At 45.8% G+C, this 27,778-nt stretch overlaps 1 protein-coding gene and 1 pseudogene across 1 annotated transcript in view; both read left to right on the forward strand.

Annotated features, from left to right (window-relative positions):
• Positions 1-27,778, forward strand: part of LOC126285225 (pro-neuregulin-2, membrane-bound isoform-like) — a 772,532-nt gene that overhangs the window by 91,098 nt on the left and 653,656 nt on the right. The window lies entirely within an intron of this gene.
• On the forward strand, positions 22,848-22,965 carry LOC126285496 (5S ribosomal RNA; annotated as a pseudogene).

The following is a 27,778-nucleotide window of genomic DNA, read 5'->3' on the forward strand; positions in this document are numbered from 1 at the left end:
TTAAATTAATTTAAGAAAATAAGCTTTGAACTGTAGGTTTTGCATTTCTGAACTATGACACAGGTTAAATAATAATTTTGGTGTTTACTGAATAAACTAGTTCGCCCAAGGACTTCCAGTAACTCTACGCAGCTGTTATTACGAGTAAGACACTCTTCCGTTGCGTGGGACCGCTATTCATCAAATGGCTGTCGTAGAAAATGTTGTTCGTGGTGTTTATAGTTCTAAAACATTTCTGAAAAGTGGGAATTAAGTGTAGCCACCGTAAAATACATTTTCCTCTACCCTATAGTCGCTTTCAGTTTTTCATCAGTACCGCCATCAGACTGTAGGAAGTTCTGCCACATCTCCAAAAAAATGGTTCAAATGGCTCTGAGCACTATGGGACTTAGCATCTGAGGTTATCAGTCCCCTAGAACTTAGAACTACTTAAACCTAGCTAACCTAAGGACATCACACACATCCATACCCGAGGCAGGACTCGAACCTGCGACCGTAGCGGTCGCGCGGTTCCAGACTGAAGCGCCTAAAACCGCTCGCCCACTCCGGGCGGCACATCTCCAAAAACTCAGAACTTCATTATATACTTAAATGAATTTCCTGCACACTAGATAATTAAATGCGATTTCGATAAATTCCCGGGGGAAGCAGAAATAAATAAATAAATAAATAAAGTCAACATTCATGTTGTTGTGTCACTGACATTTTTGAACAGAATTGGTGTTTTCTGCACAGTCATGTTGTACCTATATCTATCACACTAATACGCAGTACGTTGAGAACATATCGAATTCCAGAAACATCTCTTGAACTTCAGGCGGGCTGTTAATTTAAGCAATGTCAATATGGTCAATATGGTCGTCGAATGTGAGTTTGTAAATTATGTTCTCGTTCAATCCTCTGAACAAAAACAGCTCAGTCCTTTTCAGTTATCGTTGAGTTGGAAGCGAAGTTATGATGTTGAAACCACAGGTACTGTTCGTCATACTCGTTTTACACTGTATGGAATAGATTCCAAAGTTACTAATACATCGAGTCTGAAGCCGGAAAATAGAGACGGACGAAGTGCGTAGTGTGCAGAGCGCAGAACTCTGGTCTGGTAGAGGGCAAGGGAGTTTCCCTGGAAGCTGTTAGTAGCCATCCGAAGTCAAGTGGCGGTGGGAAAACACTTTAATACAGAGTAACACCACTTGTCAACTTGCTGTGTCATCGTCAAGAATACACGCGCTGCTCTTCAACAGCCGCGGGCAGTTTGTGTGCTCCTCAGCCGAAAATCTGTGTCCACATCGCAAGATACTTCGTGTGAAAAGCCACAGCTGGTAAGACACACAGCCGCAGCAACTACAATACTTGTGTCTCTTCAAAACAAGGGTGGAGTGGCGAGCCGGCGCCAGAAGAAGACACTGTCTACAGTCATTTACACATTACCTGGTGTTCACTACGTTTTTAGTCTTCTTCTCTTCTGCTGTTATGGATATCCTCTGCACCCGGCTAGAAGAAATTGTTTATTTCGTTACTGTCTTACCCTAGCAGACGCATGAGAAGATCTGCCTCATGGAGGATGGACTTCACGGAATTCGACAGCGGCAACGTCGAACCTATGTTTTGCCGTTCCGAGATATTGCCGTGCACGTCCGTCTGGATTCCACGACTACCATGTGATCCGTGGGGATCAGGAGGGCCACACTCAATGCCACGCAGGATCTGAACGTCCCTATGCGACTAGTTTATAGGATGTTAGGTCCGCCAGTTGTGCAAAACACCGTTTTTTCTCAGTACCCAAACATGTTTCAGCACCACTGTGCCATCATAAGTGGGTTTCCGTTTTATTTACATTGTAATGTGAACATTTTCATTGAATTATTACAAAATTATGTGGATGTTTAGTTCAAACAACAGTTCGTTTCTTTTTGTTAATACCTTTACACTTCGTGTGCATGATTTTTTCCGGATCACTTGTGTATCATTTACTACAGGTAGCTCGTCATCTGCAGTGCCATGAAGATATCTACTTGTAGTAAATAATATACAAGTGATCCGGAAAAATGTGTAGACATTTCTCAAACAATTATCGCAAAATATAGGAAAAAATACGTCTTCTTTATAGGATGCAGTCGAAAGTTCACAGAAATTACAACGTTGTCCTTCAGGCATGTCACCTCAGAAACAAGAAGTTGGAAGGATGATGATCAAATGTAGCGTACTGCGCGTATGTAAGCGTGAAAGCCACATATTGTGCGAAAACACGATAGACAGACAAGCACTGGAAGTAGAAACCTCCATTAAATATGTGGGAGTATGCACACAGGGCGATTCAAAGTGGAACGACCACACAAGCCTAATCGTAAGCAAGCCGGAAGCCAGAGTGAGAGGCCGCGGGACTGCTACGGTCGCAGGTTCGAATCCTACCTCGGGCATGGATGTGTGTGATGTCCTTAGGGTAGTTAGGTTTAAGTAGTTCTACGTTCTAGGGGACTGATAACCTAAGATGTTAAGTCCCATAGTGCTCAGAGCCATTTGAACCGGAGTGAGACACAGTGGATGAATCTTCAGTACGTTGTAACTGCCCAAGGCCGTTTCCTTCTTCTAAACTTAAGCGTTCGATACCGGATTCTTCAGAAAATTAATCGACCAATACTGCATTTGGGCGAATTTTCGCGATCTTCATTCTTTCTTCAAAAACTCGGCTTTTTCACTACTTCCGTTACTATTCCAGTACCCGTTTTACAAATTATGATAGTATTTTCGTATGATTTACTAAAAAAACGGTTTGACCCCAGAAAAATAACTGGTTACGGTCGTTTAAATAAAAATTAACGGAATGGTATTGTGTAAATTAAGGTACGTTTTAATGTAACAAACTAGTGCATGAAATCAGAATTTCATCGATATTGTCAAAAACACGAAGAATGTTTTACTGAAAATAATCAGATATGTATCTCCGACTTGACAATTCTTTGGAGTTGTTATTCGCGCCTCTACTGCATAGATTAAGTTGAAATTTGGTTTTGGAAAGACAAGGAGGTCGGCCGTATTGCTCCGAACTTGTTAGTTAATTACTGTCATAATTTCTGATATCAAGAGCTAATTTATACGTAATTGTATTTGAAAGTGATGTCAAATATTGCAGGTGTTGAAACAAAAGTTTCATAATAAAAGATGGTGTTAAAATGACGTTAATGTTCTCGGTCATTTCGAGACGAAGGCCCGGACTAAATAATTTCAGATCTTCAAGGATCTAAGTCTACCCCTAGACGACTGCAGCCATTCCAAAACACAGGTGCTGACAAACATATAACAGCCGTACAACATTATTGTTGTTGTTGTGGTCTTCAGTTCTGAGACTGGTTAGGTCCGGCTCTCCATGGTACTCTATCCAGTGCAAGCTTCTTCATCTCCCAGTACCTACTGCAACCTACATCCTTCTGAATCTGCTTAGTGTACTCATCTCTTGGTCTCCCTCTACGATTTTTACCCTCCACGCTGCCCTCCAATTCTAAATTTGTGATCCCTTGATGCCTCAGAACATGTTCTACCAGCCGGTTCCTTCTTCTTGTCAACTTGTGCCACAAACTCCTCTTCTCCCCAGTTCTATTCAATACCTCCTCATTAGTTATGTGATCTACCCATCTAATCTTCACCATTCTTCTGTAGCACCACATTTCGAAAGCTTCTATTCTCTTCTTGTCTAAACTATTTATCGTCCATGTTTCACTTCCATACATGGCTACACTCCATACAAATACTTTCAGAAACGACTTCTGACACTTAAATCCATACTCGAATTTAACAAATTTCTCTTCTTCAGAAACGCTTTCCTTGCCATTGCCAGTCTACATTTTATATCCTCTCTACTTCAACCATCATCAGTTATTTTGCTCCCCAAATAGCAAAACTCCTTTACTACTTTAAGTGTCTCATTTCCTAATCTAATACCCTCAGCATCACCCGACTTAATTCGACTTCATTCCGTTATCCTCCTTTTGCTTTTGTTGATGTTCATCTTATATCCTCCTTTGAAGACACTATCCATTCCGTTCAACTGCTCTTACAAGTCCTTTGCTGTCTCTGACAGAATTACAATGTCATCGGCGAACCTCAAAGTTTTTATTTCTTCTCCGTGAATTTTAATACCTACTCCGAATTTTTCTTTTGTTTCCTTCTCTGCTTGCTCAATATACAGATTGAATAACATCGGGGAGAGGCTACAACCCTGTCTCACTCCCTTCCCAACCACTGCTTCCCTTTCATGCCCCTCAACTCTTATAACTGCCATTTGGTTGCTATACAAATTGTAAATAGCTTTTCGCTCCCTATATTTTGCCCCTGCCACCTTCAAAATTTGAAAGAGAATATTCCGGTCAACATTGTCAAAAGCTTTCTCTAAGTCTACAAATGCTAGAAACGTAGGTTTGTCTTTCCTTAATCTAGCTTCTAAGATAAGTCGTAGGGTCAGTATTGCCTCACGTGTTCCAATATTTTTACGGAAACCAAACTGATCTTCCCCAAGGTCGTCTTCTACTAGTTTTTCCATTCGTCTGTAAAGAATTCGCGTTAGTATTTTGCAGCCGTGACTTATTAAACTGATAGTTTCGTAATTTTCACAACTGTCAACATCTGCTTTCTTTGGGATTGGAATTATTACATTCTTCTTGAGGTCTGAGGGTATTTCACCTGTCTCATACATCTTGCTCACCAGACACTATTATTGTTATCATTATTATTTACATAGTAAAAAATTGACGATTACTAAAACGGAGATTGTGATATTCGTCGGTTATTGTATGGTCATCCATTGTTTGTCCATGTTATAAAGTGCATCACTCCCACGGAGGGGCTAGCTTACTATACGACGTTCGCCCGATACTCCGGAAGTGCTGGTGACTTCTGGATCCGCACCGGAAGGGACTGACAGATGAAACAGAGAAGTTTCAAAGAGAAGGAGAGCGCATCGCCCCAAGTTCGCTTAGCAAGCGCGAAACCGTCCTTGAAATGCTCATCCAGCTCCAGCGGCACACGTCACACGTTGCGAGACAGGCGTTGTGCACCACGGTGTGTGGTTTGATTCTAAATCTCCGTGAGCATACTTTCCCAGGAGGCGCAACCGATGTATTACTTCCTCCTGCGTGTATCTCGCGAAAAGACCGTGAAGGTAAAAATAGAGAGATTCTAAATTGCGCGGATTCTTACCAGCAGCCCTTCTTCCCACGCACCTTTCGCGACTAGAGCACGAAAGGAGGGAACTGCATGTGGTGCGCAAAGTACCGTCCCCCTCACACCATAAGGCCGCTTCCGGATTATAGGTATACGAGGTGCGTTCAGTAACTAATGAGACAAGTTTCCTTCTCTGCCAATTTCGGTTGAAAAAAATGCTGAATTTGTTGTGAGACATCACGGAATATTCCCACTGTAACCCCTACAGTTTCAAGAAGTTCGAACAGATGGCTGTGCTGTACGTAGGCCTCAGAACGGCGTGTGTTCCGCGAGCGGCGTTCCAAGCAGAGAGTTGTCATTGAGTTTCTTTTTGGCGCAAAACCAGAGCAGCGCAGATATTCATAAGCACCTGGAAAATGGCTACGGAGACCTGGCAGCGAACAAAAGCACGGCGAGTCGTTGGGCGAGGCGTGTGCCATCACCGCAACAAGGTCGCACATCCCCTACCCGATCTCCCGCGTATCGGCCGGCCGCACACACTCTCGGAAAACTGAAGAAACGACTTCAGCCTGTTGGTTTCCACAAAAATGCAAACAAACTTCTCCTGCCCCATGACAACGCAAGGCCTCGCACAAGTCTGCGCGCCCGAGAGGAGCTCAGAAAACTTCATTGCACTGTTCTTCCTCATCCACCCTACAGCCCGGATCTGGCACCTTCCATCTATTGGAGCCAATGAAGGATTCACTCCGCAGGTAGCAGTAAGTGGATGGTGGGGAGGTTACTGATTCAGCAAGACGTTCCCTCCGACCAGTTAGGTGGCATATAGCCGTCACGTTGAACGACGATTATGTTTTTTTTCCTTTATTTGAACACCTTATACAAAAGGTGGGCCGGCAGCGGCAATATTACGCTGCCATTCGGCCACAGTCAGTACAAATAGAAACAAGGAAGACACAGAAAAAGAAAACATATTGGTGGACAAAACAAACAGTAGACACATGAACAAAAAACACGGAGCCGTTCACAGGTGTAGTAAAATAAAAAACGGTCAGCATTGTACACGAACAGTGACAGTCAAGATGACACACGTGAACGATGGAGCGTGGGTGGTGAGAAACACTGAAGCACGAACACGACCTCACACACACACACAGAAACCTATGGCGATGATCTCCAGCGCGCGAATGTTCACTTGAGGTGTGTGAGTCCGGGGACCTGCCAAAAGGAGGAAAAGGTGAGGGGGGGGGGAGGGAGAGGGGAGAGTGTAGATGCCACTGGCAGAGGAGATGGGAGGGGGAGGGAAGAAGTTACAGGGGTAGGGGAAGCCCGGAGGGAAGAGGGGGGAGGAAGGGAGGAGAGAGAGGGTGCCCTAAGGAAAAAACACAGAGTGTGGAAGGGGAGGATCAAAAATGGTAGGAGGGGTAGATGGAGGGGATGAGGGCATCATCAGGGAGGGGGAGTTGGTGGAAGCCACCTTAGGGGAGCGTATGGAGAATGGAGAGATGGAGAGCAGGTGTGATGTGGGAATACAGGCGCGGCAGTGGACAGGGTGGGAGAGGATGGGAGAGACAAACGGGTGAGGGGAATCAAGTTTACGGGAGGTGTAGAGGATCTGTAGCCATTCGAGAAAAAGGAGGAGGTGCGGGAACGGAATAAGGTCGTACAGGATCTGCATGGGGGAGGGGAGACGGATGTGATAGGCGAGTCAGAGAGTATGGCGTTCTAGGTATTGAAGAGATTTGTAAAAGGTAGGAGGGGCGGAGATCCAGGCAGGGTGGGCGTGGCGGAGGATAGGGTGGATGAGGGATTTATAGGTGTGAAGGATGGTAAAGGGGTCCAGACTGCATGTGCGTCCAGAAAGGAGCTTGAGGTGATGGAGTCGGGAGCGTGCCTTGGCTTGGATTGTCTGGAGGTGGTGGGTCCAGGAGAGGCGACGGTCAAGGGTGACGCCAAGATTTGAGGGTGGGCGTGAGAGTGATAGGACGGCCATAAATGGTGATTTAGAAATCGAGGAGACGGAAAGAAGGGGGACGATTATGTTGAAAAACAGGGTTTAGTAGCCGAAAGAGTGCGGAATGCTATGGTGTAACACAACCCTGAATAGGACCAATGTGCTTTCAAAAAACAAACGTGTTGGATTACTCATTGAACGCTATCCAAGCATCGCTGTCGACGACGCGATGTGACTGAGGTACAGGAATGTACGCGTCCTAAAGTCCTTATTATACGACACACCTAAGGTTTACACGTTAGGTGTAGCCGACCTGCCACCTAGTCGCAAAACAGGTGAACCTACGATTTTAGCAGACGGTTCTATTCTCCCGTGTATCCGCTCGTGCGCGGTAAAGGTGGTTTTCCCGCGCATGCGCAGAACGCTGCATTTTCACCGGGCTTGTCATTGTTCTCGAATGGTTCAAATGGCTCTGAGCACTATGGGACTTAACATCTATGGTCATAAGTCCCCTAGAACTTAGAAGTAATTAAACCTAACTAGCCTAAGGACAACACACAACACCCAGCCATCACGAGGCAGAGAAAATCCCTGACCCCGCCGGGAATCGAACCCGGGAACCCGGGCGCGGGAAGCGAGAACGCTACCGCAGTCATTGTTTTCACGCGTAGTCAGCAGACGAGAAATCCTAGAGCTACCCTATACGTTTTTCACCGAGTAATTTTTTTGATGAATACAGTAACAAAAGAAATGAGGATCCCATTTTTTTTAAATTGGCGTTTAGAAAAGCTGCACATACAATTATATCAATTATATCTTCTTATTACAGAAATAGAATAAAATAAAAAATATAGAAGGGTGCTTATACTGTAGAGGCATACAGGAAGGAAAGTTGTCTGTGTGATTCTCTGCATACACTGTACCACAACAAAGTACATCTACACTCGTTTAATTCTGAGTTTACATGTTTCATGTAAATGTTCATCTAATTTTACTTTAGATGTGTACATAGCACCTTAACTGGTGAAAGCACAGCATATATTTGATTTGACTGCATCTTTTGAATTATTTCAGCGTGCCAGGAAGGGTAGTGTTGTTAGAATAGCCACAGGAGTCAGAGCAGTTGTACTGGCCGAGACCAGTGAGGACTGTGAAGGTCGTTTTGCAGGTTCGTGGTCGCACTGTTATCAAAGAGAGTCCCTCATTTCTTTGTCACTTGTGCGGAATGCTATCATGCACCATCGATAAGGCACAGCCATTCTGACGAAGCTCCTAAATTCCTGTGATCTCCGGGCCTTAACTCCATTGTTAAGAGGGGGGGGGGGGGGGGGCGGTATATGTCCTGCCTTGACCGCTTCTTCCCAGACAGAGCCGAAACCAATTGCCGCACCTTGTAATCTCCCAACTCCTTCCTACTTCCATCTATTGTGTCCACATTAAAGTCTTTTATGAAGATTTGAGAGGAGCGAAGATTACAATACACTTTCTAGTTTACTTAGTTTGTGTTGTTGAGTTGACTCCAGTTCTTCTTGTCTAGGGGTCTGTTTCTTGCAGCTGAAAAATGTCACATCATGTGCTCACGGTTGGTTTGAACTAAAGAAATCTGAAGATGGTCGTTGTAGCATTTTTGTTACTTAAACATATATTTTCACATTTTAGTGTATCATACAGTATTTTGATTTTTCACATTAACAAAGCCTAGAATACATTGTTCGCACAAAAATACAAAAATACGTAAGATCACAGGCATGGTTCAAATGGTTCAAATGGCTCTGAGCACTATGGGGCTTAACTTCTGAGGTCATCAGTCCCCTAGAACTGACAACTACTTAAACCTAACTAACCTAAGGACAACACAGACATCCATACCCGAGGCAGGATTCGAACCTGCGACAGTAGGGGTCGCGCGGTTCCAGACTGCAGCTCCTAGAACCGCTCGGCCACTCCGGCCGGCTCGGGCATGCTTACGACTATCACACTACAAGGGTTTACAATTTTTCTTAACAAATGAATTTTTAATAATTTCCGTTACATTATTAATTTCGATTATTATTTCATAAATGAATCCAGAAATAAATATAGTAAACAGTACAGGACTGCGTTATTAATAATAGAAATTTTATGTACGCCAATAATTCGTAATTTGAAATGTTTCTAAAAAAGAAATTTTAACTGTACATTCAGAAGTAGTACTTCCCTATTATAACATCCGAGATTAAAATATTTTATAAAGTTCTTTTCATAAATTTTAGCGTGAAATATATGAAAGTTTGCAGAAAAGCAGCTGAGGTAATACTGAAGTGTCCAAAATTCGAAAAATTATACTGGTCTCAACAACTACTGTCGAGGGAAAGTAATGCTAGAGGAGGATACCCCGTTCCCAAAAAAAAAAAAAAAAAAAAAAAAAGGCTCTGAGCACTATGCGACTTATCTTCTGAGGTCACCAGTCGCGTAGAACTTAGAACTACTTAAACCTAACAAACCTAAGGACATCACACACATCCATGCCCGAGGCAGGATTCGAACCTCCGACCGTAGCGGTCTCTCGGTTCCAGACTGTAGTGCCTAGAACCGACCGGCTATCCCGTTCGAGCCTGGTGCTACTTCGCCGCCGTCCTTCCCTTCTCCTGACGGCTAAGGCTGCGTCGCCCACGTCCAAACTGCTGTGAAACGTGAACAGGGGAAACCATTTGCTTATACCAGCATGACATAAAACGAACATTTCGTCCGTAATTCTGTATAATCGTAACGTAATTCCATACTGGCTGCACAGGACAACAATAATTGCTTAATAAATACTAACTTAGACCTCTCAGAAGTTTCAGTATGAATAAATAGCAGCTTTACAAGAACACGAGTTTTCACACTCAACGATGTAACTGACGTTAACAAGCCTGTGGTTACGAATGTGCTGGTGTAGACAGCACGTTAGGTGTACCGTGTAATAGATCTAACGAAAAAGGTACCATTTCGAGACTTGGACGCTTGGGTCGCTGGTGCATCCTTGTATACACTACTGGCCATTAAAATTGCTACACCAAGAAGAAATGCAGATTATAAAAGGGTATTCATTGGACAAATATATTATACTAGAACTGATGTGTGATTATATTTTCGCCCAATTTGGGTGCATAGACACAGAGAAATCAGTACCTGGCCGTAATAACGGCCTTGATACGCCTGGGCATTGAGCCAAACAGAGCTTGGATGGCGTGTAAGGGGAAGCTGCCCATGCAGCTTCAACACGATACCACAGTTCATCAAAGGTAGTGACTGGCGTATTGTGACGAGCCAGATGCTCGGCCACCGTTGACCAGACGTTTCCAGTTGGTCAGAGATCTGGAGAATGTGCTGCCTAGGGCAGCAGTCGAACATTTTCCGTATCCAGAAAGCCCCGTACAGAACCTGCAACATGCTGTAGTCCATTATCCTGCTGCAATGTAGAGTTTCGCAGGGATCGAATGAAGGGTAGAGCCACGGGTCGTAACACATCTGAAAAGTAACGTCCGCTGTTCAAAGTGCCGTCAATGTGAACAAGAGGTGACCGAGACGTGTAACCAATACCACCCCATACCATCACGCCGTGTGATACGAGAGTATGGCGATGACGAATAAACGCTTAAAATGTGCATTCACCGCGATGTCGCCAAACACGGATGCGACCATCATGAGGCTGTAAACAGAACCTGGATTCATCCGAAAAAATTGCCATTCGTGCACCCAGGTACGTCGTTGAGGACACCATCGCAGGCGCTACTGTCGGTGATGCAGCGCCAAGGGGAACCGCAGCCACAGTGTCCGAGCTGATAGTCCATGCTGCTGCGAACGTCGTCGAACTGTTCGTGCAGATGGTTGTTGTCTTGCAAACGTCCCTATCTGTTGACTCAGGGATCGAGACGTGGCTGCACGATCCGTTACGGCCACGCGATAAAATGCCTGTCATGTCGATTGCTAGTGATACGAGGCCGTTGGGATCCAGTACGGCGTTCCGTATTACCCTCCTGAAGCCACCGATTCCATATTCTGTAACATTTATTGGATCTCGACCAACGCGAGCAGTAATGTCGCGATACTATAAACCGGAATCGCGATAGTCTACAATCAGACCTTTATCAAAGTCGGTAACGTGATGGTACGCATTTCTCCTCTTTACACGAGGCATCACAACACGTTTCACCAGGCAGCAACACCGGTGTACTGCTGTTTGTGTATGAGAAATCGGTTGGAAACTTACCTCATGTCAGCACGTTGTAGGTGTCGCCACCGGCGCCAACCTTGTGTGAGTGCTCTGAAAAGCCAATCATTTGCATATCACAACATCTTCTTCCTGTCGGTTAAATTTCCCGTCTGTAGCCCGTCATCTTCGTGGTGTAGAAATTTTATTGGCCAGTAGTGTATGTTAGGTGTGTAGTGTAGTATGTTGCACGTCATCTTCGTGGTACAGCAATTGTAATGATCAGTGTGTATGTTAGGTGTGTCGTGTAATACAGCATTCAAGCAGACACACAGTTCGTGCGCCGAAGTGAGACGGTGCCACCAGGCAGCTGTAACTCGCGTGCGGCGAATGTCGTCAAACACCGACTACACGAACAAGTGTGACAAGCGCGCAGAGCCGGCGTGCTGACAGAACAGCGTGCACTTTGGCGGAACGATAGCCAGCTGCCGCGCGCGGCTAACATTTTTCTCGGAATACTATTCCCGGGAGCGGAGTGAGGGCTAATTCTGTGACATAATGAGTAAGCAGGCCGGGCAGCGGTGGCTGCGAGTGCAGAGGGGCCCGTGCAGGGGCGACGACTGCCGCGGCAGCTCACCCACCTGCGGGGTCGAGGCGCCTGCGCTCGGCCCGAGCTGCAGCTTAGGGGGACGGCTGGCGCCGCAGGTGCGGCAGCGGCGAGTGGAATACAGGCACTGTTTGGAGTACTAGGCTGAATCTGTCGATCAATTTCACTGAAGAAATGCGTTTTTTTATGTACGCCAATATGCATTTCGGCTTTGCACCCATCTTCAGCTGGCAAATTACATGGATCTTCAGTTACTACAGTAGTACAAGACAAGATGAAAGTAAAATGAACAGCTGATAGTGTGTGACTTTAAACTCGCGAAATTGAAGTAAATGATTGGAGTTGTTGCACAGGCCTGCTGCAGCATCCAAACTCCTGTCGAGATTGTACTACTGTAGTAACTGAAGATCCATGTAATTTGCCAGCTGAAGATGGGTGCAAACCCGAAATGCATATTGGCGTAAATAAAAAACGCATTAAAAAGTGGCTGGTTGCCGTATTTTTTCAGTGAAATATCATTATCCACGGCCACGGAGCTCAACAGTCCAAATAAAATGGACAAATTGTTGTTGTCAATCAATTGTCCAATTAAAATTCTATAATGCAGCATTATGTCCACTCACATTATGTTAGACATCGGCGTGCAATAACCACTAACAGGCGGTACGTGGTGGAACTACACTCCTGGAAATTGAAATAAGAACACCGTGAATGCATTGTCCCAGGAAGGGGAAACTTTATTGACACATTCCTGGGGTCAGATACATCACATGATCACACGGACAGAACCACAGGCACATAGACACAGGCAACAGAGCATGCACAATGTCGGCACTAGTACAGTGTATATCCACCTTTCGCAGCAATGCAGGCTGCTATTCTCCCATGGAGACGATCGTAGAGATGCTGGATGTAGTCCTGTGGAACGGCTTGCCATGCCATTTCCACCTGGCGCCTCAGTTGGACCAGCGTTCGTGCTGGACGTGCAGACCGCGTGAGACGACGCTTCATCCAGTCCCAAACATGCTCAATGGGGGACAGATCCGGAGATCTTGCTGGCCAGGGTAGTTGACTTACACCTTCTAGAGCACGTTGGGTGGCACGGGATACATGCGGACGTGCATTGTCCTGTTGGAACAGCAAGTTCCCTTGCCGGTCTAGGAATGGTAGAACGATGGGTTCGATGACGGTTTGGATGTACCGTGCACTATTCAGTGTCCCCTCGACGATCACCAGAGGTGTACGGCGAGTGTAGGAGATCGCTCCCCACACCATGATGCCGGGTGTTGGCCCTGTGTGCCTCGGTCGTATGCAGTCCTGATTGTGGCGCTCACCTGCACGGCGCCAAACACGCATACGACCATCATTGGCACCAAGGCAGAAGCGACTCTCATCGCTGAAGACGACACGTCTCCATTCGTCCCTCCATTCACGCCTTTCGCGACACCACTGGAGGCGGGCTGCACGATGTTGGGGCGTGAGCGGAAGACGGCCCAACGGTGTGCGGGACCGTAGCCCAGCTTCATGGAGACGGTTGCGAATGGTCCTCGCCGATACCCCAGGAGCAACAGTGTCCCTAATTTGCTGGGAGGTGGCGGTGCGGTCCCCTACGGCACTGCGTAGGATCCTACGGTCTTGGCGTGCATCCGTGCGTCGCTGCGGTCCGGTCCCAGGTCGACGGGCACGTGCACCTTCCGCCGACCACTGGCGACAACATCGATGTACTGTGGAGACCTCACGCCCCACGTGTTGAGCAATTCGGCGGTACGTCCACCCGACCTCTCGCATGCCCACTATACGCCCTCGCTCAAAGTCCGTCAACTGCACATACGGTTCACGTCCACGCTGTCGCGGCATGCTACCAGTGTTGAAGACTGCGATGGAGCTCCGTATGCCACGGCAAACTGGCTGACACTGACGGCGGCGGTGCACAAATGCTGCGCAGCTAGCGCCATTCGACTGCCAACACCGCAGTTCCTGGTGTGTCCGCTGTGCCGTGCGTGTGATCATTGCTTGTACAGCCCTCTCGCAGTGTCCGGAGCAAGTATGGTGGGTCTGACACACCGGTGTCAATGTGTTCTTTTTTCCATTTCCAGGAGTGTAGCAGTGGAGGATACGTAAATTGTGTCGGAGAGACGGAGAAAACTGTGCAGTTGAAACTTCCTGGCAGATTAAAACTGTGTGCCGGACCGAGACTCGAACTCGGGACCTTTTGCCTTTCGCGGGCAAGTGCTCTACCAACTGAGCTACCCTAGCCCGACTCATGACCCGTACTCACAGCCGTAATTCCGCACAGTAACAAGTCTCCTACCATCCAAACTTCGCAGAAGCTCTCCTGCATACCTCGCAGAACTAGCACTCCTGGAAGAAAGGATATTGTGGAGACATGGCTTAGCCACAGCCTGGGGGATGTTTCCATAATGAATCTTCACTCTGCAGCGGAGTGTGCGCTGATATGAAACTTTCTGGCAGATCAAAACTGTATGCTGGATCGAGACTCTAACGAAAGTGTAGTCTGGTAAACGGAGGTATGAGGTGAACGACAATAAAAGTAGAGCAGGGGTGATGGAATATTACCCAACTAAATAAGGCGACGTCGAGCCAAACAGGAAATGAGATACTAGTAGATGAGCTATAAAATTTGGGCAGCAAATAACAAGCCTTAGCAGAAGTAAACAGAAAATAAAATTGCGGACTGTCAATAGCAAGGAAAGCGTTTCTGGCAAACAGAAAATTGTTAAAATACAATATAAATTCAGGTTTTGAATGATTATCTGAAAGTAACGCACACACGTTGTGTTGTCTGGCGGTTGGTATGGTTCGAAATGATAGGAGTATAGAAACTTTTATTGTTCCAAGATGACTGGTCTTATGCTGCCATCATCTGATCTTATAGAAAGAGCCATGTCGCATTACGTGAAGTCAAAGCACAGAAGGCACTCCACACGTAAACATATGTTGATAAAAAACGATAAAGTAAGCGCAGTTGATAATACCGTCATACCATTCATATATATCGGCATCGGATGTGTCTCCCAAGTTCGGCGCACAGTACTACGCTACGGGCGGAATGTTAATATAGAGACGGCAGGTCCGCTACTTCTGAAACGAAATCTTTGGAAATTTAGCCCAAACAGAAGGTTACTAACAATCGCTATTTCAGGATGCGCTGTGGGATATGCGACAGCTGGATGGGAGCTATGCCTCTTACCGTAAAGCGGCTGCGGAGTGTAAACGTGGAGTGCAAATATACACCATGCTATCTTTCTTCAGTGTATAACATCTCCTTCGGTGAGATGATCAGCTCAGTACTATGAACTCAGCGGTTGTGCTACCGCTTTATTACACGCATGCTCAATATATCTTTTATGCGTATACTGATAGCTCAAACATATTGCTGTGGCTGTGGCTGATTATTTGGAAATCGGAAATTATTTCTGTGATGTTGTTGTCGTTTGTTTAGGCGCTCAAGATCGTGGTTATCAGCGGCTTTACAGTAACTGCATGAGTTGATTACGTGTAAAACGTATAAAATGGCTCTGGGCACTATGGGACTTAACATCTATCGTCATCAGTCCCCTAGAACTTAGAACTACTTACACCTAACTAACCTAAGGACAACACACAACACCCAGCCATCACGAGGCAGAGAATATCCCTGACCCCGCCGGGAATCGAACCCGGGAACCCGGGCGCGGGTAGCGAGAACGCTGCCGCACGACCAACGTATAAAATGCAGATATCCTAAAAAGTTGCGTAAGATCACATCCCCTCTCTTGCACTTTTTCCCACATTAGCAGAGGCAATCAGTCTTAATAGTACAGGTTTTTTTTTTTTCTTTGAGAATCCTCCAGAAACGTCATAATGTTCGATGCAGGATCTTGTGACGGACGGGCTTCAGCGATATTGCTCTATAATAGTGCGCGTACGTTCTTTTATTTATTTTGTGAACAAGAAGAAATAAAAACTTTGTGGTTCGCCGATGACATCGTAATTCTGTCAGAGACAGCAAAGGACTTGGAAGAGCAGTTGAACGGAATGAATAGTGTCTTGAAAGGAGGATATAAGATGAACATCAACAAAAGCAAAACGAGGATAATGGAATGTAGTCGAATTACGTCAGGTGATGCTGAGGGAATTAGATTAGGAAATGAGACACTTAAAGTAGTAAAGGAGTCTTGCTATTTGGGGAGCAAAATAACAGATGATGGTCGAAGTAGAGAGGATATAAAATGTAGACTGGCAATGGCAAGGAAAGCGTTTCTGAAGAAGAGAAATTTGTTAATATCGAGTATAGATTTAAGTGTCAGGAAGTCGTTTCTGAAAGTATTTGTATGGAGTGTAGCCATGCATGGAAGTGAAACATGGACGATAAATAGTTTAGACAAGAAGAGAATAGAAGCTTTCGAAATGTGGTGCTACAGAAGAATTCTGAAGATTAGATGGGTAGATCACATAACTAATGAGGAAGTATTGAATAGGTTTGGGGAGAAGAGAAGTTTGTGGCAAAACTTGACCAGAAGAAGGGATCGGTTGGTAGGACATGTTCTGCGGCATCAAGGGATCACCAATTTAGTATTGGAGGGCAGCGTGGAGGGTAAAAATCGTAGATGGAGACCAAGAGATGACTACACTATGCAGATTCAGAAGGATGTGGGTTGCAGTGGGTTCTGAGAGATGAAGAAGCTGGCACAGGATAGAGTTGCATGGAGAGCTGCATCAAACCAGTCTCAGGACTGAAGACCACAACAACAACAACAAGAGTGACTTCCGATACTTGCGTGTCATGTGGTACACATCCAGCCTGCACTTAACGCCTCACACGCAGATACTGCGTGTAACTATAATCCGTTCTTCCACAATATACAGGCGTGTAAAAAAACATTGTCAACATAATGATACAAACAGCTCGTTTCCCGAGATTGCCACCCGGGCTATCAGTAGCCCTGTGTTGTCGTGGCCGGCCACGGTGGTCTCGCGGTTCTAGGCGCGCAGTCCGGAACCGTGCGACTGCTACGGTCGCAGGTTCGAATGCTGCCTCGGGCATGGATGTGTGTGATGTCCTTAGGTTAGTTAGGTTTAAGTAGTTCTAAGTTCTAGGGGACTAATGACCACAGCAGTTGAGTCCCATAGTGCCCAGAGCCATTTGAACCTTTTTTTTTGTGTTGCCGCTTTTCCTTTTCACCTGCTTCCACAGCCTCTCCAGAGCAGTACCGCCACGATAGCATATATGTCATCTGTCATATCGGATCTTACACACTTCCAACGAGAGCAAATTGTGCGTATCCACTAACCTGTTGCATGATACGAAATAAACTTAAGACGGGCGTTGTGACCGAGCGGTCTCTAGGCGCTTCAGTCTGGAACCGCGCGACCGCTGCGGTCGCAGGTTCGAATCCCGCCTGGGGCATTGATGTGAGTGATGTTCTTAGGTGAGTTAGGTTTAATTAGTTCTAAGTTTTCTGGGACTGATGATCTCATAGTGCTCAGAGTCATTTGAACCAAATAAACGTATGTGAAAACTGTTGGTCAAAGATGATAATGGAGGACAAACTTTCCGAAACTAACAGGACGAAATTAATGAAGGTCGTCATCTCCTGTAGGAAGACCAGTGTCATCAATGTGGATGGTGGTCTTTATAGGTGCCTGGAAGACAGAGCATCAACGAAACTAGTGCTACGGTAACTGTATAAACAAAACAGCCGTATAGAGCTGCTATGGCTAAAGCTATTCGAACCGAGTTGACCACAAGGAAGAGGATTCACAGCTGCGTCATAAAACGCAGGCAAATAGAAATGGAAGTATGTAAAATGGTCCAATGACTATGTTCTTATAGTGCTTATTTCCGCAGCGCGTGCATAGATATAGAGAATATCGAGAGAAGCGTACAGCGGAAATACCTTCCAGCTGAGAAGCTAAGTGCAATAACTGCCACAGTATGTATGCTCCTGCCGTTATTTTCGCTGGCAACTACGATTACGGAAGGAAGAGTAACATCTGTAGTCACGGAAACCATTTTAGGAGACTGCGACCTTTTCAGTCGCCTGACTTTAATATAATCTACATGTGTAGTAAGACACAGGCCAGCATGCGTTCTGCGGTGGAGGGAACTTACAGTAGTAGTGTATCGTATCTCTCCACCCCCACTCCTCTCTCGCCACCCGCTTCCTACTGCATTCGCAGAATCAGACGCGAAACAACGCTATCCTAACCCCTTCATATGAGTACGAATTTTCTTAAGTTTATATGATGGTACTTACGCGAGAGACATGCTGAATGAAGCGGTATGCTTTGTGACTCGTTTAGAATCGGGGGCCCGCTGAAATTCGCGAGCTGGGCTCTAAGTGATGTACATCGCCTGCCTTGTCACTTCTCGCGTTGCAGTTTTATGAGCAGTTCTGTGGTACGCTCACGATGATTAAACAAACCACGGTGAGCTGTGCAGCTAGCCGGTGTAGCCGAGCGGTTCTAGGGTCTTCAGTCTGGAACCGCGCGACCGCTACAGTCGCAGGTTCGAATCCTGCTTCGGGCATGGATGTGTGTGATGTCCTTAGGTTAGTTAGGTTTAAGTAGTTCTAAGTTCTAGGAAACTGATGACCTCAGAAGTTAAGTCCCATAGTGCTCAGAGCCATTTTTTGAACTGTGCACCTCTCCTTTGAATATCTCGTACTTCTCCCATTAATTACCTACAATGACGGACAATACTCAAGAGTAGACCGAAAGTGTGTTATGACGGTGACCTCTTCCGTGTGTGAAGTATATTACCTTCGGGTTCTTCTTGTGAATCGTGATACGGATAATTAAAGTTCAGGGAAATAGGACTAATAACTCTGAGGCGTGTCGATGACGTTTGGTCACTGACGGCAAATGACTTGGACGACAGCTGAATGAAATGCTTAGTGTCCTTGAAAAGAGAGCATAAGATGAACAATCAAAGAAATAAAAGAAGGGTAACGGAATGTAGTCGCATTACATTAGATGATTCTGAGGGATTATGAACAGGAAATACACTAAAAGTACTAAGTAAATATTGAGATTTGCTATTTGAGCAGAAAATGAAAGACGACAGCCGAACTAGAGACGATATATAATGCAAACTGGCAACAGCAAAAAAGTTATTCCTGATTAGGAGGAATTTGTTAGTATTTACTATAAATTGGAGTGTTAGGAAGTCTTTTCTGAAGGTGTGGGGCTTAGCTTGTACAGAAGTGAAAAGTGCACGATAAACGGTTTAGGGAAGAAGAGAGAGAAGTTTTCAAAATGTGATGTTGGAGTAGACTGCTGAACATTAGATAGGTATATCGAATAGCTCATGTGAAGGTACTGAACCGAATAGGGGTGAAAGCAAATATGTAGCACAATTTGACGTACAGGAGAGATTGGCTGATACGATGCTTCCTGGGGAATGCAGTAAGCGAGACTTTAGTAATGGGTACATGAAGGAATGCTGTGGCGTCCAACTGCATTTTACTATTGTGCCAGTGGTTTAGTGCGAGATGCCGTCAGGTTGAAACATCCCCTTAGAAAATTTATCAATGACAGTGCTGGTAAACCTCTTACGTTGTTTGATTTTCAAACAGCTGAGCAAAACTGAACGTACTCCGACATTTCTCTCTTTACTTCTTCTGATCATCACTAAACTGACACACAATATTTTTTTTAGCGCAACGCAATCTATCTTTCAATAGTCCCTACAAAATAATGGCACTGACTAACAATAGCCTATTACCTTTCATGAAACACTTACCTCAAAAAAATCTTCGTTTCTCGAACGACTGCAATACAGCGAGCGCCAATACTGCTAGCTAAATAAAAGATTCTAACTAATGAAGGCACTAACTACTGATAGGCATAGTTAGCAAATGAAAGATTTTGGTAGAGAACAAACAATGTATTTACCTTAATAGTGTTTAAAAGTCATAATATATACATCAGTTCATGACAGCCAGTCTTACAAATTTCCTTTTTCGGACGGACACACGTCCAGATCGTCCGCTCTCAAAATTCTGCCATTTCTCTCCCCACATCCACCACTGCTGGCGGCTCACCTCCAACTGCACAACGCTACGCGCTGTTACCATCCAACTGCCCAACACTACAATGGCGAATATTCCAACAATGCCAACTAGCCACAGATTGCACACAGCACAGTCAGTGATTTTTATACAGAGCGCTACGTGGCGTTACTAACATAAAAACATTACGTGGCGTTACCAACATAAAAACCTAAACAATCTACCTACAATGTGAGCGCGATGCATGAGCGCATTGTTCACATTTGATAATGTTTTCAATAGTGAGCTGTATTCTCTTCTGCAATTACTTTGGTTCGACTGCGTAAATAGATTATGTAAAGTTCTAACGTAGTTGTTTGTTTTAATAAAGCACCCTTTCGCATTAAATTTTGCTGCATGAAGTGTAAGCAACAGCATTTCCGTTTTAGCTTCTATATTTCCTTTTATAAAACGTGAACAAAGTTTTTATATACTCGAGCATAAGGAACGTACTCCTTTTTAAGTCGAGTAAACTGAAGTGCAGCGGCGATACTAGCGGGCTTGGATGGAAGGCACGTTTCTTGCACTGCAACACAATACACTCCGAGGTGACAAAAGTCATCGGATAGCGATATGCACACACACACACACACACACACACACACACACACACACACACACACACAGAGAGAGAGAGAGAGAGAGAGAGAGAGAGAGAGAGAGAGAGACGGTAGTATGGCGTACACAACTTATAAAATGGCAGTGCAGCTGCGGAGCTGTCATTTGTACTGACATGATTCACGTGAAAAAGTTTCCGACGTGGTTTTACAGAGAGTACTCTACTTCATTGGCTCCTTACTTAGCTTGCATTTATCACGAATCTCTTGCCCAACGTAAAGTCCCGAGCGACTGGAAAAAGTGCAGGTGACGCCTCCATATAAGATGGGTAGAAGGATGAATCCTCAAAATTACAAACCAATATCCTTAACATCGGTTTGTTGCAGCATTCTCGAACATATTCTCAGATCGAATATAATGAATTTCCTTGAGACAGAGAAGTTGCTGTCCATGCATCAGCACGGCTTTAGAAAGCATCGCACCTGCGAAACGCAACTCGCCCTTTTTCACATGATAACTTGTGAACCTTGGATGAAGGGTATCAGACGGATGCCGTATTCCTTGACTTCCGGAAAGCGTTTGACTCCGTGACCCACTGCAGATTCCTAACTAAGGTACGAGCATATGGGATTGGTTCCCAAATATGTGAGTGGCTCGAAGACTTCTAAGGTAATAGAACCCAGTACGTTGTCCTCGATGGTGAGTGTTCATAGGAAGTGAGGTTATCATCTGGAGTGCCCCAGGGAAGTGTGGTAAGTCCGCTGTTGTTTTCTATGTACATAAATGATCTTTTGGATAGGGTGGATAGCAATGTGCGGCTGTTGGCTGATGATGCTGTGGTGTATGGGATGGTGTCGTCGTTGAGTGACTGTAGGAGGATACAATATGACTTGGACAGGATTTGTGATTGGAGTAAAGAATGGCAGCTAGCTCTAAATATAGATAACTATAAATTAATGCAGATGAATAGGAAAAAGAATCCCGTAATGTTTGAATATGAAGTGGGACAAGCATGTAATGGCAGTTGTGGGGAAGGCGGATAGTCGTCTTCGGTTCATTGGTAGAATTTTGGGAAGATGTGGTTCATCTGTTAAGGAGACCGCTTATAAAACACTAATACGACCTATTCTTGAGTACTGCTCGAGCCTTTGGGATCCCTATCAGGTCGGATTGAGGGAGGACATAGAAGCATTTCAGAGGCTGGCTGCTAGATTTGTTACTGGTAGGTTTGATCATTACGCGAGTGTTGCGGAAATGCCTCAGGAACTCGGGGGGGGGGGGGGGGGGGGGGGGAGTCTCTGGAGGAAATGAGACGTTCTTTTCGTGAATCGCTACTGAGGAAATTTAGTGAACCAGCATTTGAGGCGGACTGTGGTACAATTTTACTGCAGCCAACTTATGTTTCGCGGAAAGACCACAAAGATAAGAGAGATTAGGGCTCGTACATAGGAATATAGGCAGTCATTTTTCCCTCGTTCTGTTTGGCAGTGGAACAGGGAGAGAAGATGCTAGTTGTGGTAGGAGGTTCCCTCCGCCACGCACCGTATGGTGGATTGCGGAGTATGTATGTACGACGGGAATGAACAGACATTAAACGCGGAGTCGTATTTGGAGCTAGACGTATGGGATATTCAGGTTCAGAAATCGTTAGGGAATTCAATATTCCGAGATCCACAGTGTCGAGAGTGTGCTGAAAATCCCAGATTACAGGCATCACCTTTCACCACGGACAACGCAGTGGCAGATGGCCTTCAATTAACGACTGAGAACAGCGTCGTTGGCGTTGAGTTGTGAGTGCCAAGGGACAGGGAACACTGCGTGAAATGTGCGCAAAAATCAATGTGGGATGTGTGACGAACGCATCCGTTGGGCCAATGTGGGAAAATTTGGCTTTGGTGGGTTACGACAGCAGACGACTTGCGTGAGTGCCATTGCTAACAGCACGACCGACATCGCCTGCAACGCCCCTCCTGGGCTCGTAACCATAATCGGTTGTACCCCAGACGGCGGGAAAACCGTAGCCTGGTGATACGAGTCCCGATTTCAGCTGGTAAGAGCTTATGGTAGCGTACGAGTGTGGTGCAGACCCCACCAAGCCGTGAACCGAAGACTCTGTGGCTCCATAATGGTGCGGGCCATGTTTACGTGGAATGGACTGGATCCTCTGGTGCAACTGAGCCTATCATTGACTGGAAATTATGTTCGGCTACATGGAGACTATTTGCAGCCATTCATGGACTTCGTGTTCCCAAATAACGATGGAAACGGTGGAATATTTAAGGATACCATCGGACCGGTATTGTTCGCGATTGGTTTGAAGAACATTCGGGGTGAATGATCTGACCACCCGCCAACGGCCTTGCCGCAGTGGTAACACCGGTTCCCGTCAGATAACCGAAGTTAAGCGCTGTTGGGCTGGGCTAGAACTTGGATGGGTGACCATCCGGTCTGCCGAGCGCTGTTGGCAAGCGGGGTGCATTCAGCCCTTGTGAGGCAAAACTGAGGAGCTACTTGATTGAGAAGTAGCGGCTCCGGTGTCGTAAACTGACATACGGCCGGGAGAGCGGTGTGCTGTCCACGCGCCCATCCATATCGGCATCCATTGACGACTATGGGCTGATGACACGGCGGAAGGTCGATACCGTTGGGCATTCATGGCCTGTTCGTAGTTTTTCGATATGAATCCCAACGAACATTTATGGGATATAATCGACAGATTATTTCGTGTATGCAGTACTACACCGACGACACTCCCGCTTGCACCGGCAACACTCTCGCAATTATGGACGGCTATAGAAGCAGTAGGTTCAATGTTTCTGCAGTGGACTTCCAACTTCTTGTTGAGTCTGTGGCATGTGGAGATGGTCTACTTCGTTGGACAAAAGGAAATGCGACACGATTTTAGCAGGTATCCCATGGATGATTTTAGCAGGTATGCCATGGACGATTTTAACAGGTGTCCCATGGACGACTTTAACAGGTAACCCATGGACGATTTTAACAGGTAACCCATGGACGATTTTAGCAGGTGTCCCATTGACGATTTTAGTAGGTAGCCCATGGACGATTTTGGCAGGTATTCCGTTGACGAATTTGGCAGGTATCCCGTTGACGATTTTAGCAGGTATCCCACAGACGATTTTAGCAGGTATTCCACGGACGATTTTAGCAGATATCCTATGGACGATTTTAGCAGGTATCCCACTGACGATTTTAGCAGGTTTCTCATGGACGATTTTAGCAGGTATCCCGTTGACGATTTTAGCAGGTATCCCATGGACGACTGTAGCAGGTATCCCACTGACGATTTTAGCAGGTATCCCATGGACGATTTTAGCAGGTATCCCATGGACGATCTTAGCAGGTATCCCATGGCTTTGGCACCTCAGTGTACTTGTCTCTTTCTTCATGTAGAGTATGTACGCTTCAATGGCGCTCTGTACATACCACCGTTTTATTTGTTTTACGAAGCCGAAATGGCTAACGATTTTGACTGCATCATCACATGTAGTGGCGTGTTATGTAGATTGCAAAAGGTTTCTATTCACATAGTGATACGTTCTATACTAGGTATATTAGTTTTATAGTGATTTCTGCTTTACATTCACGTTGTTAGGAGTGCGATTGTAAATTAGGCTGCCTCCGTGTCTAAAGATAGTCATTACCAACCGAAATAAATAAACTGATAACAAATGAATATTGCGATCCGTTATTGGAATTATAATAAAGCAATCTGGACCGCTGAAAATTGTTTTGTCACTGTGTCATAACTTTTCAACATGAAGAAACAGTCATTTTGTAAAGAAAGGAAGTGGGTGGGTGGGTGGGGGGGAGGGAGTAGAAATTGCGGAGGGGCGACTAAATGTGAAGACAGTAAAGAGGTTGAAATGCGTGCGCGTGGGGCATTACGCAGAAACGGTGAGGCTTGCACGCGACAGGCTAACCTGGAGAGGCACATCTAAGCACTCTCCGGACTGAAGACCACAACAACACCTTTAATGTCATCTGCCGACGTTTGCAGCAGATACCGGTCATGTGCAACTCTCTAACGATGTCATCGTCCTGTACCCGAATTTATCGTTTCGTAACAGCCCACTTCCCCCCCCCCCCCCCCCCCCCCCCTCACACACTTGTTTTGGTGTCTGTGTTCCATGACAGAGAGATTATCACATTATTACCTCCACCCCGGCTGTGTCGTTAATGAAGAGCAGGCAGAGGGTGAAACGGGACGCCGCCTCGCGGCATAGTAGCCCTGCCTATCAGGCGACGCGTCCGGCTGCAACTGGGTAACACACAACCGATCTCTGACACAGACGCTGTACACGTAGTACGCTCTGACGGTTCAGTAAATAATGTTACTATCCCCGTCAGGCGGTACGCATCCAAACTAGCTGTGCACGAAACGCGGTGGCACTAAAAAATGGACGCAGATTCCTCAGTCGTACTGAATTTCGACGCTTTTTCTAAATACTGGCAACTGACCCTTCCAATATAAGGAAATTTACTTACTGTGTGGGAATCAAAGAATCAACGCAGGCTTAGGGAATAATGCCGGTGTGAAACACGGCTTGCTATATTCGTACACGATATTTTGTAAATATCAAATTCAGGTGAACAACTAGACTGTTAAAAACTTCCTGGCACATTAAAACTGTGTGCCGGACCGAGACTCGAACTCGGGACCTTTGCCTATCGCGGACAAGAGCTCTACCATCTTTTTTTTCGGCATTGCTCCTTTCGTTTCGTCTGGGCGGACGTCACATGACATCTGTTACAGTTGACCGTTGATTCCTTCACACAGTTTTTTTTTTTTATTACAGAGGACAATCGGCCCTCTGACCGAACACGCTGAGCTAGCGTTCCGGCATCACGCCCCGTCCTCATTGCTTTACTTCCGCCAGTACCTCGTCTCCTACTTTCCAAACTTCACAGAAGTTCTCCTGCGAATCTTGCAGAACTCAGAAGGTAGAGCACTTTCCCGTGAAAGGCAAAGGTCCCGAGTTCGAGTCTCGGTTCTGCATTCAGTTTTAATATGCCAGGAAGTTTCATATCAGCGCAGCGCACACTCCGCTGCAGAGTGAAAATCTCATTCTTCAACTTGATCGTTCGTAGAATTCCGATAGTGTCCGATATTGTATGAAATTCTTTATTAAAAACCAAGATACGGTCATACGAATTACTTTTACATTTATGCATGACCGTCTCGAAGAGCTTCAGAGCGGTAACACCCAGTACACCGCGGATATTCAGCACGAAGAAAAGTAAATTCTGCCTTGTCCCGATGAACAATAATATGATTGCTTGCGTTGTCAATATATATGAACGATTTATCAGACAGGGCCAGCATCAACATCTGATTACTCACTGACGGCACTATTGTCTAGAGGAACCTAGGTTGGATGCTCGTGCGCAGGTGGAGACTAATCTGGACAGAACTCCCACTTTTTAGAGTTGACGGCGGCCCACTTCGGCGCCTCAACTCCTCACGTAGCCGCTAGCGTCGTAAAAGGCTGCTGTGTCCGCTACTGAAAGCTAAGAGAATGGCTCATAGAACCTAAAATTGGAATCTTTGGGAGAAAAGTCTATCTGGCGAAATCCTCATAAATAAATTTAGCGAACCAGAGAACGACGAAGCTTTTGCCTGAATTATTCTGCTTTCCTTCTACCTCGTGTAACGGTCATGAGAATAAGACAACACAAATAACGACTCATACAGAGAAATGAATTTTTTTTCCTCGCTCCATACGCGAAATGAAACGACAGATAACTGCTAAAAATGGTATAAATTACTCACCGTCATGCACTGCAGCCGGCCGTTGTGACCGAGCGCTTCTAGGCGCTTCAGTCTGGAACCACGCGACCGCTACGATCGCAGGTTCGAATCCTGCCTTGGGCAGGAATGTGTGTGATGTCCTTAGATTAGTCAGGTTTAAGTAGTTCTAAGTTCTAGGGGACTGATGACCTCAGATGTTAAGTCCTATAGTGCTCAGAGCCATGTGAACCATTTTTTGCACTGCACAGCGACTTACAAAGCACATAGAATACAGGACAAAACGAAAAACGACGCATCACGAAGGATTTCTGCGAATGGGACGGAAATCGGTAGATGTGATGTACATGTACAGAAAAACGAATGATTACAGTTTCAGAAAAATTGTGTTATTTATTCAGACGAAATGGGTTCACAAACTGAGCAAGCCAATAACGTGTTCATCCACCTCTCGCGAGCAATTATTCGGCTTGGCATTGCCTGATAGAGTTGTTAGATGTCCTCCTCAGGGTTATTCTGTCAAATTCTGACCAACTGGCGCATCAGATTGTACAAATCCCGAGAGGGTTGGAGAACCATACCTATAATGCTCCAAACGTTCTTAATCGGTGAGAGATCCAGCGACTTTGCTGGACAAGGTAGAGTTTCGCAAGCACGAAGACAGGCAGTAGAAACTCTCGCCGTTTGCACGTGGGCGTTGTCTTACTGAAATGTAACCCGAGGATGGCTCGCCATCAAGGGTAACAAAACAGGGCGAAAAATATCGTCGACGTACCGTTGTGCAGTAAGGGTGCCGCAGACCACCAATCATGGCTGTCAGCCTCTGTAGTGGATGCCAGCTACGTTGGTTCCCACCGCTCTCTGAAGCGTATCCAGACACATCCTCGCTGGTCATCGGGACTTAGTTCGAAGCAGGATTCATTACTGAAGACGAATCTACAACAGTTAATGAGATTAGACGCCGAAGATGTGTCTGGAGCCGCTGGGAGGACTGGCGCCCACCATACAGCCCAACATAGTCTGAGGTGCCATTTCCTTTCACATCAGGACCCCTGTTTTTGCCCGCCCGCACATAACGACAGTTTCTGCTGCTTGGCTTCTTGCTTGTCAAAACCCAGCTTGGCCAGGAAGGCTACTGGATCCCTCCCTAGCCGAGAACGTTTGGAGAAGGCTCTGGACTTTGACCGTGTAACGCGCCAATTGGACGGAATCTGACACGATTTCCCTCAGGAGGACATCCAACAAGTCTATCGATCACTGCCAAACCGAATAATTGCTTGCATGGCTAAAGGACTAGAGGCGGACAAACTCGTTACTGACTTGCTCAGTTTGTGACACTCGTTCTCCTGAATAAGTCATCCGTTGTTGTTGTGGTCTTCAGTCCAGAGACTGGTTTGATTCATGCTACTCTATCCTGTGCAAGCTGCTTCATCTCCCAGTTCGTACTGCAGCCTACATCGTCCTGAATCTGCTTAGTGTATTCATCTCTTGGTTTCCCTCTACGATTTTT

Source organism: Schistocerca gregaria, chromosome 8 (genome assembly GCF_023897955.1).
Source record: "Schistocerca gregaria isolate iqSchGreg1 chromosome 8, iqSchGreg1.2, whole genome shotgun sequence".
Taxonomy (NCBI): domain Eukaryota; kingdom Metazoa; phylum Arthropoda; class Insecta; order Orthoptera; family Acrididae; genus Schistocerca; species Schistocerca gregaria.